The sequence below is a fragment of the Canis lupus genome, chromosome 17, assembly GCF_011100685.1.
Source record: "Canis lupus familiaris isolate Mischka breed German Shepherd chromosome 17, alternate assembly UU_Cfam_GSD_1.0, whole genome shotgun sequence".
Classification (NCBI taxonomy): Eukaryota; Metazoa; Chordata; class Mammalia; order Carnivora; family Canidae; genus Canis; species Canis lupus.
The window spans coordinates 38,780,314-38,796,515 of record NC_049238.1 but is presented as its reverse complement, the minus strand read 5'-3'; the positions used below and the strand labels follow the sequence as shown (position 1 = coordinate 38,796,515).

General features: G+C 35.8%; 1 long non-coding RNA gene across 1 annotated transcript in view; it reads right to left on the bottom strand.

The window, feature by feature from the left end:
* Positions 1 to 761: 761 nt before the first annotated feature.
* Positions 762 to 16,202, bottom strand: part of LOC106559909 — a 33,691-nt gene continuing 18,250 nt past the window's right edge. Inside the window, exon 3 of the long non-coding RNA XR_005372458.1 lies at positions 762 to 1,783. This is a non-coding gene — a long non-coding RNA (uncharacterized LOC106559909). The remainder of the gene's footprint in view (positions 1,784 to 16,202) is intronic.

Genomic DNA, 16,202 nt, shown 5'->3' with positions numbered 1-16,202 from the left:
CTATGCCATGTACAAAAATTTACTCAAAATGGATCTTAGATCTGAAACTATAAAAAACTTTTTAAAGGACTTACTTAGTTATTACTTTTGAGAGAGAGAGAAAGAGATGGAGCAGAGGAAGGGGCAGAGGGGCAGGAAAAGGGAGAATTCCAAGTAGACTGAGTGCAGAACCAGATATAGGGCTCAATCCCATGACTCTGAGACCATGATTGGAGCCAAAATCAAAAGTTGGACCCTCCACCAAATGAGCCACCCTAGCACCCTCTGAAACTATAACACTTTAAAAAGAAAACATAAGAGATAATGTTTGTGGCAATAGTTTAAATGAATATCTCTTAGATATGCTAACCAAAGTACAATTCATTAAAAAATGAATAGATTTGACTTAATCAAAATTAAATATTTTTATTTTTCAAAAGACACTGGTAAGAGAATAAAAGGAGTATCCATAGACAAAGAAACTATTTTCAAATCATATATCTGATAGAAGTCTTAGATCCAAGATATGCAAAAAATTTTAAAACTCAATTATAAGCAAAACAATAACCCATGATAAATTGGCAAAAGATTTGAATAGACACTTAATTTAAAAAGATATATAGTTGGCAAATAAATACATGAAAAGGTGCTCAACATCATTAGCTACTAGGAAAATATAAATTACAACCAATGAGGTATTACTATACACATACCAGAATAGCTAAAATCACTATTCCAAATGTTGGTAACAATTTAAAGGAACTAGAACTCACACGTTGTTGATGAGGATATAATATGGTATGTCAACTTTGGAAAAACTATCTGGCAGATTTTTTTTTAAAGTTAAACATATACTAACCCTATGAACCAGCCATTCCACTAATTCATTTTCCCAAGAGAAAAGAAAACATATCCATACAAAGCCTCAAAAATTGAATGTGTATGGCAGCTTTATTTGTGATAGTCATATATTCATTTATATAAAGCTCACTACCATCCTGTGAATAGATACTCTCATCATCCCCATTTTCCAAGGTATTGTTAGGAAATGGGGAAGAGAAATCCTGGGTTATCCATTTATATTTGTCTACCACCAGGGCTAGTAATAACCCGACTCAAATTACACACACACACACACACACACACACACACATTATATATGATAATAAAAGCACCTGCTTTAAGTGGGCTAGGAAGTCAAATTAAATAATACATATAATGTACATAGTATGGTGCTTAGTGTGTTGTATGTACTCAATAATGTGATTAATAATGATAATAATTGTATAGTAGGGCAATGATAATCCCAAAACTATGTAGACAGGCTATAATTGAGAGAATCTAGGATGTTCAGAATGCTTTGCTAATTTTGCTATGTATCTTAGAGTAGTTAAATACAGAAAGATCTTTTTTTAAGGAAACAGTATCAAATTTTGATAAAATATTAATTCATTCTGGAGACAGTGAGTGAGGTTTGAAGCCTTCATTCCTTTAGCAAACGGGTGTATCTGTTGAAATTTGGGCCAAATTGTCTGCGTCAGAGCCTCCAGTTGTGAAACCTGTAATTCCTGATAGTTCTGCAGTTGCTTGTTGGTCCGGGTGTGAAATGAGACAACTTGGTTTTTGAAGACATATCTCCTTTTGCCAGAAGGCTAGACCTGTACTGGAATAGGCTTATTTTAGCTGGGCTGGGAAGAACAGGTGATGCCTAACCTCTTGGCAGGGTCATTAATTTTTCAAATAACTCTTCTAGCAATCAAAGCATTGTTTATTGTTGTCATTGGTTGCACAAGTAGTCTGTGATCTTCAGAGAAAAATAGAAAAATATGAGCAAGTAAGCAGAGAATATCATAACCATAATCTCATAATCCCACCTATTTATTAATGCCTTAGTAGAGATCCTTTTTCCTATACATTCTTAAAAGAAACAAAAACAGGATAACAGATCCTCACATACTTTTTTTTAATAAGTTGTTCTTTTCACTTAGCAATATATTCTGAATTTTCTTTTCATTTCAGTTGGTGCATCTCTGCAACATCATTAATTTTTGTATGGACATGCAATTAGCTATTTAATCAATGCCCTAATTTTTGATATTTCCAATTATTTGAGATTTCAAACAAGACTTTGCTAACCTCTGATTCTACCATATGATTTCACAAATTAGGAGAAATTTTCTAAAAGAATTGCCTTTTCAAAGGACATCAACATTTAAAAGATGTTTTTATATATTTTCCAAATTGCCCTTCAAAGAAATAGTACCAATTTACAACTCCCACTGTTAGTGCACATATATCACTTTAAGATAAGCTCCATAAGAGAAGACTGTGATAAACTCATGTATTATTAACATGTCCTTTTTTATTTTTATTATTTTTTTTAGCATGTGCTTTTTAAAAGAAAATCTGTGAACAAACACAATGCAAATAGCATTGCTTTTTACTGGGATTAGAGTGAGCAGTTCACCGTAAATAGGGCTAGGCAGATGGATTTCTCCAGGGTTGGGGATCTTGAAACATTAAACAATGGATAAAAATAGATGAAATAGAAATGAAGAAAAATCCTACTTAAGGAAAGGCAAAGAAATCAATAATGTATTTTTGCTGTTGATCTTGTAAAATTGCTTTTATCTATCTATCTATCTATCTATCTATCTATCTATCTATCTATCTATAATTTTTTTTACAAAATAATAAAGGGGCTCAGGGAGGTCTGCCTCCACCTTAATCTTGGACTTCTCGGCTTTCAGAACTGTGAGAAATAAATGTTTGTTGTTTAAGACACCCCGTGTAGGATATTTTTTGTTATAGCAACCTAGATGGACTAAGATACCAGCTATCTTTAAATGTAGGCAAATATAATCCTAACTTATACAAATGATGAAATAATTTATAAAATTCCTAAGAGTGAGTTGTTGCAAGATTTTAAGTGAAACTGGGATCCCTGGGTGGCGCAGCGATTTAGCGCCTGCCTTTGGCCCAGGGCGCGATCCTGGAGACCCGGGATCGAATCCCACATCGGGCTCCCGGTGCATAGAGCCTGCTTCTCCCTCTGCCTGTGTCTCTGCCTCTCTCTCTCTCTCTGTGTGACTATCATAAATAAGTTTTAAAAAAATTAAAAAATTAAAAAAAAATTTAAAAAAAGATTTTAAGTGAAACTTGGGTAAATCCTGTTTGAAAGAAGAGTCAGAAAGAGTCCAAAAGCATAGGAAATGCTGGTGTGTGCTAATAATAGAGCAGTGGGGCAATGCTAATTAACTCAGAGAGAATGTGCATAGTGAAGAAAAGGGCCAACATCTCCAGGGTAGGGCAAGGACTAGGGAAGAAAGTCCAGAGGAGGGAGAAGGAATGGTTAGATACCCAGGAGGAAGCCAGCAGTGGGGTCACTGGTTGGAGAAAGGAAGAAACAAAGGGAACACATGCACTGTTAACCTCTTTGAAGGTTTTCTTATGAAAAAAAAATTAAACTTATTTATATAACAAGTATTTATATAACACAAGAGGCAAAACAAACCCAGTGGATAAAGGGGTGGTTGGGGGAATCTTCCAATTTAATATGGTGTAGTATTTTGTGTTCTTATCTATTCAGGATGCCTTTGCCTTCCCACTTTCTTCCGTTAATAACCTGGTGCTTGGACAATAATATTATTCCATCCCTTTAGCCACAATGACTAGTTCAGGGATAGGCATATGACCTCAGCCAGAACAATCAGAATCCTTGTCCAAACATTTTGTAACTGGGCCGGTCTTCTTTTCTTCTTGTTTGGTCACTGAATTCTTTGGCTGTGGGCCCAGAGATGTTTGAGGGCATGCTTGCTGCTAGGGATGGAGAGCCCATCTGCAAGAGGAGAACTCTAGCACAAGTTTTTCTAACATGAATTAGTTATGAGATGATTGATTAATTAAAGAACACAGTGTTTGACATGAATCAACTACTGTTGTTATAACCTCACTTAGAACTAGCAAGCAGAGCAAGAAAAACATTGTTGGAAGCAACACCAGCTGTAATGTCTGAGTGATTTCATGCTTTGCTTATCAAAGCAGTAGGTTGTAAAGTTGATAAGAATATGTACAGATTGTGCTAATGATGATGATGGTGGAGATAGTAAAAAAGGTCACTCCTGTTGAGTAAGCACCATGTATAATATGGAAATAAAAGACAATTATAAACCTAGGAAGCCTTAGATTCATACAAGGTTCATATAATGATGAGAAGTATTGGAATAAACGAATGTATGTCATTAAATGCTGTGCTTGTTGGTTATTGAAGAAAGAATCGTATAGGAAACTAAAAAGGTAGAGGAAAGTTTTATTTAAATTCAAATATATTAGATTACCCATATGAAATGACATTTTTAAGATTTTGTTTATTTGAGAGAGAGAGCTAATGAGTGACCAAATGGGGAGTGGATAGAGAGGGAGAGAGAATTTGGAGCAGACTCTGCCCCGTGTTGAGCTCAATGTAGGACTTGATCCTATGACCCTGAGATCATGACCTGAGCAGAAATCAAGAGTTGGATGCTTAACTGACTTAGCTATCCAGGCACCCCTGAAATTTTTAAGTCAAAACTGTCAAATAACAGCTATTCCAAATGATTTTTCTCTAAAATATAGAGTCTGTCTTTTGCTATGTCGAATAAGAACCAAGACACTTTCTGACATAATAAACAGCCAGTTATAGTTTAATTTTAATGTGCCTGTTTAATTTTCCAGGAACATAATCTTTCATTGCAGTTTGAGGTTTGGGAAAGCTTCAGGGAGAGGTGTTTGCAATGGGTGTCAAAGACTTCTTGACTTATATGAAGATGCTATAGAAATATACCCCAGACCAAAGACAGTAGCATAAGTAAAAGGATGGATAGAACTGTGAGTCCACTATGCTGTATTTTGTGTTGGAAGGGAAGCAAAATACATATTGTTTACTTGTATAAATGTTTAAGGTTTCTGTATACTCACAAAAAACTAGTATCAGTGGTTGACTATTTGGAGTTGGGTATGGAATCTGAGTGGAGGGGGGCAGGAGTGGATGGAAGGCTTGGTACTGAGACTGGAGAGACAATTTAGTGGACAGCAGGACTAGGGTACTATTAGATCACACAAAACCTTGAATACTTTACTACAGGGTTTGTACTTTTGCTTCCAGATAATGGAGAGCCAATACAGAATTTTCTTTCACTACAGAATTTTAAACATAAGATTGACATAATAAAATCTACATGGAAGGGGTAAGAATTTTCTTTGTAAAGAAAGAATTGAAAGAATTTTCTTTCACCCAAAGGGCAAGAAATCTTATATTCTTTTGTGTTCCAAAATCAAACAAAATTTGTTTCATCGCCTATTTGCCAGAGTTTCCAAAACCCCATTTTTGTTGGAGATGGAGAACTCTTCCTTACCAACTCCCATTAGGATCATATAAGGGTTCTGGGAGCTTGTGGGTGTCTTAAAGAGAAAGTCTGAGAACAGTATGTACTTGAACTTTGCCTTTTTTTTCCTACCCTGAAATAGGATCAGCTACATAATTTTCAAGGCCTAGTGCAAAATGAAAATGGAGAGCCCCTTGTTTTCATGTATTTATTTATTATTCTACCATTTTTTGTTTATTAGTGTTTGTGGGGTTTTAAAAAAAGATTATTTATTTATTTAAGAGAGAAAGCAAGAGAGTGAGAGCATGAGCAGGGGTCAGGGCAAAGGGAGAAGGACAAGCAGACCCCTTGCAGAGGTTGGAGCCCAACACAGGGCTCCATCCCACTGCCCCAAGATCATGACCCAAGGTGAAGTCAGATGTTTAACTTACTAAGCTACCCAGGTATGCCAGTGTTTGTGTTTTTAAGCATATGTGTTTATTCAAAATTGTGATTTTTTTTGGTAATTTCTTTAACTTTATTTAAATTCAATTAGCTAACATATAGCGTATCATTAAATTCAGATGTAGAGTTCAGTAATTCATCAGTTGCATATGACACCCAGTGCTCATTATTACATCACGTGCCCTCTTTAATACCCCTACCCACCTCCCCTCCAGTGACCCTCTGTTTGTTTCCTACAGTTAAGAGTCTCTTATGATTTGTCACCCTTTCTGATTTGTCTTATTTTTCCCTCTTCTCCCCTATGATCCTGTTTTGTTTCTTAAATTCCATATATGAGTGAGATCATATTATAATTATCTTCCTCTGATCAACTTATTTCATTCAGCATAATATCCTCTGGTTCCATCTACACTGATGTAAGATTTCATGCTTTTTGATGGCTAATATTCTATCATATATCTCTCAACAACGTGGTGATTGGTGATTTTTAAAGACAAGCAATGAGATGGAAGAGAACAATTCTGGGTCTACATCTGTGGACTCTTCTGATAAAGTCAATGATGAAGTGTTTCAATCTTTTGAAGCATCTCATTGCACTCAGAGACAAAGGAGTCTGGTAATCCTAGCTGTTTTATTCCTGGGTGCATTGTCTGTGTTAAACAACTTCCACATAAGCAATGTCTCCCGCAAATTGCAGAAACATTTAACTCCAAATCAGAGTCATTTGACAAATATTTTAAACGGCAATTGGAATCGTAAAACAGAGTAAAGTTCTAGTTAAAAAAAGTCATAATCAGTGAAAAGGCTCAGGAAGCAAGTTATTTAGTAGTGTTTATTTGTTGTCCAGAAAGTAAAAGGCACCCAGTTGGTGAGAACCTAATAATGTTGGCATATAAAATTAGAGTGAGTAAAATGCTAGGATAAGATGCAATATAACAATGAAAATCTTACTCTCTAGTAGCCCAATCAGTCAACATACTGTTGACATGTAACATTATGCACAAAGAAGTTTTGTGTAATAAGTTGAACAGCAATTGCTTTTCTATTGAAGTTGATGAATCAACAGATATTACCATTAAATGTCTTATCATAACATTTGTTAAGATTTTTGAAAAGAGTGGAAATTGAGAATATTTTTTTCTTTTCTGATGCAAAGAGCTGTGCAAACAAAGCAAGACAAAGATAACATTTAATGTTTAGTCTTCATATTTGGAGTCAAAAGATCTGTCCTAGAGGAACTGTGTTGGCATCTGTAATGATGGTTGGCTCCAGAAGAGGCTTTACCTCTAATGAACATAAGAAAATCTAACTTTGTTCATAACACACTATTTTCTTCACAGAGAGGTGCTGGTGTTGAAGCCGGTTAATGAAGAAATTTTAAAAGTCTAGACGATGTAACAATAATGGCCAACTTTATTAAGGAGAGAACAATTCATTGGAGAATATTTTTTAAACTGTGTGAATTCCTGGATAAAGGGCACATAAATCTACTACAAAGAGAAATCTGCTGGCTTAGCAGAGGAAGAATTCTCAACAGAAGTTTTGGGCTAAAAGATGAATCAAAAGCTCAGAGAAAGTTTTGACTATAATTGGCAAGATTCTTGGATTTAAAAGAAATGGAATCTTGTGTTAAATTATGTTGCAAAAGGAAATCCTGACATGTCTCCACTATTGATTGGGTTTGAAGGTGAAAAGGGCTTCTGCAAGTCTCACATTTTATTGAACACCACTTGGGAGAACCACAGAACCACAGTGATATGTTCTCTCCCTGTCAATACAAGGGTCTGACTTGGGTAAACACTGAATCTTCTGTTCAGCCTGAAAATATGACTTGGGGAGAAGGACTTTCTGAGCTGCAGTCTGATAGTATGCTCAAGATAAGATTTAATTTAGACAAGTTCTGGATTTCTGTGCAAAAGTGGGATCCTGCTTTTCAAGGGAAAACAATGGACATTTTGCTGAAGTGCTTAATTTTTAAAAATATGTAAATAAGCTTTTTTTCTTATTTAACAAGCATCAGAAATTGTCTTTTTCTATTAAAAATGAAATCTTTGTGTTGAACCAACAGAAAACAAGCACAGGTTTTAACGAAAAGGTAAATTTCATTATTTAGTTTTAGTTTCAGAAAGAATATTTTTAATGCTTTTATGTAGTCTGATAAAAGAGATCAAGAAGTAACACATGTCTATAATAATTTTGCAATTTTGCAATGGGAGCTTGATCATGTTGGTCAATAAGGAAATGCTTTTACACTGTCTTGAATAAAACTGTCTTAGGACTGGGTGACAGGCACTGAGAGGGGCACTTGATGGGATGAGCACTGGGTGTTATACTATGTGTTGGCAAATCAAATTCCAATAAAAAATATACAAAAAATTGTCTTAGGCCATATTTTATTGATAATGCTTGTTTTATAGTTTTAGTAGTTTTTCTTTTCCATATTGTCAGTAAATTTCACATTGTAAATAACATTAATTAAAATCAATTTACAGCTTTTGTGTAAATTAAATCTGCCCTTTAGAAAAATTAAATTTCATTTTGTCATAAGTCAGTTATTTAACAAAAAATTATATTTGTCTTGTAAGTTTTAAATATTTACTTATGACAAGGCAATAAGGAAATAAAAGTCAAGCAAGGTAAGCTAATCTTAACTATCTGATTCTTTTTCAAGAATAAATGGTTATGAGAGACTCCTAACTCTGGAAAATGAACAAGGGGTAGTGGAAAGGGAGGTGGGCATGGGGTTGGGGTGACTGGGTGACAGGCACTGAGGGGGGCACTTGACGGGATGAGCACTGGGTGATATGCTATATGTTGGCAAATTGAACTCCAAAATAAAATAAAATAAAATAAAATAAAATAAAATAAAATAAAATAATAAATGGTTAAAAGATTTTAATCTTAAATAAGGAAAATAACTACTCTTACATACATAATATACTGCATACCAACCTCATTAGCATTTCATTGAGTAGAATTTTTGATAAAAATTTCAGATCTATAGACAAAGTAAAAAAAATCAAGTAGGTATTATGAGTTAATATCTTTTATCAGGAGGAGGAACCACACAAAAATGACAGGCCAATTAGTCAAAATAAAGAGATCCTCAAAAATATATATATCATTTTATACTCAGAAGAACATTGAAGGAGCACCTGGGTGGCTCAGTGTGTTAAGCATCTGCCTTCAGCTCAGGTCATGATCCTAGGGTTCTGGGATTGAGCCTTCATCTGGCCCCCTGCTAAGTGGAAAGCCTCCTTCTCCCACTCCTGGTCCTTTGCTTGTGCTCTCTGTCTCTCTCTGTCAAATAAATAAATAAGTTCTTAAAAAAAGAATATTGGATATTTTATTGAATTGTTATAACTATAATTTACTGATCATGCTAATGTACTATGAACTCTAGGTAAAATAATTTTTACACAGAGGTCCTCTGAGACCTGAAAATTATTTCAAGAGTTCCTACAGAGAGAAAAGATATATCACAGTGTTAAATTATAAGGTAAATATTAAGAAGCTTAATTTATTATTTTACAGATATATTTAATCAAATTACATATTATATAAATTATATATTACATATTAAACAAAAATGCAGTTTTAATAATTTCTTCCTGTAACCCAATAGGCTATTTTGAATACTTTCAGGTGTCATACACCTACTTTAGAAGCTACTTCTCTAATGATAGAACTCTAGTCAAAACCCATTTATGTATGGTCAATTGATTTTCAACAAAGGTGACAATACAATTCACAACTGGGAAAAGAAGAGTCTCTTTGAGACAGAGAAGATGAAGGACTCCATAAAACCCTTTTTGCTTCTATTCTTGCTAGGACCTATACCCCCACAGTACTCTATACATGCCTTATAATACAAATAACATATGTCCTCCTTGTAAGGGACAAGGAATTAATTATTTCTCTAGAATAGATAACATCTAAGGAAATAGCAGGTGAGAATGACTAGATGAAGAAATCATATGGTTATTCCAGAGATAGCCAAGTTTATGCCAAGGCCTCCTGGCTCCTGGGCCCTTGTCTTTGTTCTAACCAGTTCTGGATGCCTGAGAGGGCATGTACACTTATCACCACACCAGAACACCATCCTCAATAAACAAAACGAAACAAAACAAAACCCAGACCTTGAACAAAGACAAGACTTATGCTCTTCTCTTTCTGAGTCTCCTGGATGCTCTGTTTTCTGCTCTTAATATATCTTCAATAGACTCTGCTTTCACCTCCTGCTGGTCATATTTGATTTCCATCTTGCATGAAGCCACGGACTCTCTTGGCAGGTGCCACAGGACACCCTCTGCTCCTGCCCGGTACTTGGACCCAGCCTGCTGGCATTATCTTCAACAAATGGTGCTAAGACAACTAGATAGCCACATGCAAAAGTTGAACCCTTAACTCACACTATATTCAAAAACTAACTCAAGTTGTACCAAAGACCTAAATATAAGAGATAAACCTATAAAATTATTAGAAGAAAACATAAGGGTAGAGTTTCATGATCTCAATTTGGCAATGGATTCTAGATATGACATCAAAGGCACAAGCAACAAAAGAAAAAAATACGTAAAGTAGACTTCAAAATTAAAAACTTTTGTACATCAAAGGACACTATCAAGAGAGTGAAAAAACCCATAGAAAGGGAGAAAATATTTGCAAATCATGTATCTTATAAAGATCTAGTATCCAGAATACATAAAGAACACTTACAACTCAACAAAAAATTGACAACCCAATTAAAAACGGGCAAAATACATAAATAGTGGCATAATAAGAAATACATTTTATGTTTGTCCTGGGTTCCAGTTACAAAGCACCTAAAATCCTGAGAATTTCCTGAGTAGTAGGAGTGTTTTTTGTTATTCATAAGGAATCCTTTTGAAACATTCTGGAGTTTATGCTAATGAGGTAATTAGGGTAGAACCCCTGGATAGCCTCAGGTTGAGACTGATCACCAGAAAGATCAAGTGACTAGAAGGTTGTAACTTTCAGCTCCAACTACCAACCTCTGGAATGGACAGGGTTGGGACGTGGGAGTGTGGAGGGCGGATAGGATTTGCAGATTAAACTCTTTCAAAACTCTTGAACATATGATTTGATGAGTTTTTGGGTTAGTGGAAGGATCCACATGCTGGAGGGTGGCACATGTCACATCCACAGCAGCAAAAGCTCCTGGGACCCTTTAGGACTTCAGTCGACGAATCTCTTCATCTGTATCCTTTATAATATCCTTATAATAAACTGATAAAGCTAAATTAATGTTTCCTTGAGCCCTTTGAGCTATTCTAACAAATGACTGAACTGGAGGTAGGGATCTTGGGAACCTCTGGACTTGCAATAGATGTCTGATGTGGGAGCAGTCTTGTGTGAGTCCTTAAACTGTGAGATCTGATGCTATACCCAGGTAGACAGTGTCAGAATGGAGTTAAATTTGTAGGACACTCTGAGCATTTGCTGAGAATCAGATTGCTTGATGGTGTTGAAAAACATTCCAGAATGGGCGTTTTTCCAAAGAAGATACACAAATGGCTAACAAGCACATGAAAAGATGCTTAATGTCATTAGTCATTAGGGAAATGAATATTAAAACCACAATGTGATACCACTTCATACATAGTGGGATGGCTATAACAATAATTTTCTAAAAAGAAATAACAATAAAAAGGGAAAATAACAAGTGTTGACCAAGGATATGGGTAAAGTAGAATCCTTCTACATTGCTGGTGGAATGTAAGATGGTACAGCTGCGGGGATCCCTGGGTGGCGCAGCGGTTTGGCGCCTGCCTTTGGCCCAGGGCGCGATCCTGGAGACCCAGGATCGAATCCCACGTCGGGCTCCCAGTGCATGGAGCCTGCTTCTCCCTTGGCCTGTGTCTCTGCCTCTCTCTCTCTCTCTCTGTGACTATCATAAATAAAAAAAAAAAAAAAGAAACTCTTTAAAAAAAAAAAAAAAAAGATGGTACAGCTGCTGTGAAAAAGAGTTCACAAGTTCTTCAATAAATTAAAAATAGAACTGCCATATGACCCAGCAATTCCATTCCTGGGTATATATCCAAAAGAATTGAAAATTGGTGTTCACTCCGAAACTTGCACATGAATGTTCATAGCGGTACTATTCATGATAACCAAAAGATAGAAGAAACCCAACTATTCATCAGCTGATGAATGAAAAAACAAACTGTGATGTATCTATGCAATGGAATACAATTCAGTCATCAAAAGGAATGAAGTATTGATATATGTTTCAACATGGATGAACTCTGAAAATGTTATGCTAAGTGAATGAAGCAATTTACAAAAGGCCATGTGTCATATGATTACATTTATATGAAATAAAATCCATAGAGATAGAAGGCCAGGATCTATGAAGAAGAGAAATAGGGAATGACTGCTTAGTGGGTGTAGGATTTCTTTTTACAGTGAGGAAGTTGTCTGGAATTCTAAAGTGGTGATGGTTGTACAACATTGTAAGTGTACCAAACGCTCCTAAATTGTACAGTTTAAATTTGTTAAAACAGTGGCTTTTGTGTGTATTTTACCATGATTTAAAATTATATAGGAGAAGAGCGTTCTGAGGCTGAGGACATGACAAAAGCCAGTCCTGCAGCAAGAAATAAACATGGCAAATTTAAGGCAGTGCATGAAAGCCAACAAGGTGGGAAAGATGTAAGTGTAGAAGTTGTAAGGGTAGAAGATGAGATCGGGGAAGTAGTAGGGAGTCAGGCCCTGGATGTAGTGATAGATAATGGGCTCCAAGGAATGAAGGCATCTCCTTTGTCATAGCCAGGCTCCTGCTTTGAGCACAAGGTCTCAGCTGGGACTAGATTTAGGGTCTGTACACTAATGTGCTTGACTGAATCCTGGTACATGGACACACCCTCATCCAGAAGTGCAAGGACAATTGATAAATGTACTTGATGTGCTACCATCAAAGGACAGCAGCTTTTTTGGTTTCACTACTCCTATCCCTGTATTCTTTTCTTCTGTTCCTCTCAGGTAGTGTTGAAGCTGCAGTATGACTTGAAATAATAAAAGTGTGCTATTCAGGAATGAGCACTAGTAGGATATAGCTGGAGAACAGAGTACCTTAAAGGATTTGGTTGCAGACAATGACAGAGAATTGAATGCCAGGGCAGGTGTGGTACAGATGGGGGGGGGGCCGGGGGGGAGGGGGAAGCACGGAAGGTGTTTGCAGAAAGAGATGAAATGTATTTTAGAAATACACTTTTGTGGCATTTTGAAAGATGGAGCAGGAGAGAGAAATGGAAAAGGAGAAAAAGAATTTCTAATCATAGAATATGTACATGTTTAACTCTAGTATATATTACTGAATTGGTGTCTGAGTGATAGCAATTGTATTAATTTCCCATTGTCTCTGTAACAAATTACTACAAACTAAGTAGATTAAAAAACAAATTTATTCTCTTACAGTACTGAGAGCCAGAAGTCTGAAGTCAAGGTGTTGGCAGGGCTGTGTTCCTTCTGAATACTTCAGGCGAGAATATGTTTTCCTGCCTTTTAGAGGTTGCCTGCATTCCTGTTTCTGGCCCTTTCCTTACACCTGTGTAGCCTCTTGTTTCCATTGCCACGCCTTACTACTCACCCTGATTCTCTGGCCCCTTCTTACAAGGACCCTCACAATTACATTGGGCTCATCCAAATAATCTGGTATAATCTCCCCATCTCAAAATCCTTAATCACATCTTCAAATTCTCTTTTACCATGTAAAGCAATATTCATTCACATATTCCGCAGGATAGGGTGTGGACATACCTGGGAGGCTATTTTTTTCTAAAGATTTTATTTATTTATTCATGAGAGACACAGAGAGAGAAGCAGAGACATAGGCTGAGGGAGAAGCAGGATCCCTGTGGGGAACCTGATGTGGGACTTGATCCCAGGATCCTGGGATCATGATCTGAGCCAAAGGCAGAAGCTCAACCACTAAGCCACCCAGGTGTCCCTGGGAAGCTATTATCTAGGCTAACATAGTACCAATGTGGATGCTGTGGGGTTCTGCCCAGAACCCCTGGAGGACCAAGATGCTCATTGCCTCAGGTACTGGAAGTGTTTCAGGCTAATGGCTCATAATCCCATATCCCAATGATAACTATTAAGTAATATCTAGCTACATAATTATTATCTATCTATCTATCTATCTATGTGATATCTTCTTTGTCAGTGTTTTATCTTTATGTACTTTCTGGGCCTTTTAAAAATTAGTTGGGCTGGTGGTTTACTTGAGAGTTAATTCGTAGTTTTATTTATCATTCACACTAAGTTATCACTCTAATACTATACCTGTGCTGTTAAATTTATTACTATACCTTTTCTCAGTTCCGTTTTCATTTTTTTAAAGTATAAATTTGACTAATTGGGTTTCTTTTCTCTCTTTTTTTGTCAATATAAGCTTTTCAAGCAATATTTATATTTGTTTTTGGCTCTATCCCAAAAGATTTTTGGCTCTATCCCAAAGATTTTTTTTTTTTTATCCCAAAGATTTTAAAAATATTTTGTCTAGGAGTTTCATTGCTTAAAAAATATTCCACTATTATTTCTGGACTTTCTCCCTGCAGAGAATTCTTTTGAAGATAATTTTAATCATTTCCTCACATAAACTGGTACTCTCAAATTATTATTTTAAAACTACATAGAATTCTCTGTAAAATTTAATCTTAAGTTTTGTGTAGCTTTTTTTTTTAATTTTTATTTATTTATGATAGTCGCACAGAGAAAGAGAGAGGCAGAGACACAGGCAGAGGGAGAAGCAGGCTCCATGCAGGGATCCCGAGGTGGGATTCGATTCGGGATCTCCAGGATCAGGCCTTGGGCTGAAGGCAGCGCTAAACCGCTGAGTGACCCGGGCTGCCCGCCGATTAGAACTTAGATGACGGGATGAGCACTGGGTGTTATTCTGTATGTTGGTAAATTGAACACCAATAAAAAATTAATTTATTTAAAAAAAAGAACTTAGATGCACAGAGTGACATCATTTTAGAAGGAGATCTCAGATACCATGATTTTCCAACCTCTTCAATTTATAGATTTGGAAACAAAGTCACAGAGCAGTAAATGTCTTACCTAAAGCTAAGCAACGAAGAGATCTGGGCTAGACCTCCAAACTTTTGATTCCTTGTTTTTTGCTCTTTGAAATATATCATCTTCATTTTTCTACAATGATTGTCAATTTCCTTTTAATAGCTCTCTGCTTAATCGTTCCATGATTTGTGACTGATGCTTTAATTTTTTCCCTTTATTATTTGCTATGCTGCTATGGAAAGTAAGGAAACCTCGTTTAGGCATACATGGGTGAAAGCTCCCCCTTTAGGGCTTCCTGACTCCATTATAAATGAGATTTCCCTAAACAAAACAAAAAGGCAACCTAGTTAATAGTTTAATCTACTTAGGGTATTTGCAAATGATATATCAGGTAAGGGATTAATAATCAAAATGTATAAGGAAGTTATACAACTCAGCACAAAAAATCTCCAAACAATCTGATTTAATATATGGGCAGAGGACCAGAATAGATATTTTCCAAAGAAGACATACAGATGATGATATACATACAACGTACAAAAGACACATCAAAAGATGCTTGGCATCATTATTTATTAGGAAAAAGCAAATCAAAACCACAATGAGATATCATTTCACACCCGTCAGAAGGGCCAGTATCAAAAAGACAAGGAATAACAAGTGTGGGCAAGGATGTGGAGAATAAGAAACCTTCACAGACTGTTGGTGGGAGTGTAAATTGGTACAGCCACTATAGAAAACAGTATGCAGTTTCCTCACAAAATTGAAAATAGAAATTCTATGAAATGCAGTAATTCCAATACTGGGTATTTACCCAAAGAAAATGAAAAATATCAATTTGAAAAGATATATGCACCTCTCTGTTTATTGTAGCATTCTTTACAATAGCCAAGATATGGAAGCAACCCAAGTGCTCACTGATAGATGAATGGATAAAGAAGATGTGGACTATATATACAATGGAATATTATTCAGTCATAAAAAGAATGAGATCCTGACATTTGTGACAACATGGATAGAATTAGAGGGTATTAAACTAAGTGAAATAAGTCAGAGAAAGCCAAATTCCGTAAGATTTCACTTATATGTGGAATCTAAAAAACAAAACAAATGAACAAACAAAAACAAACTCTCAAATGCAGAGAATTGGTGGTTGCCAGAAGGGAAGTAGGTGGGGGGTTGGTGAGATAGATAAAAGGAATAAGAGAGGCAAACTTCCAGTTATAAAATAAATAAGTCACAAAGATGAAAAGTACAGCATATGGAATATAGTTAATGATATTAACTATATAGTTAATATGTAGTGACAGATAGTTACTACACTTATGAGGGTGAGCACTGAATATGTATAGAATTGTTAAATTAATA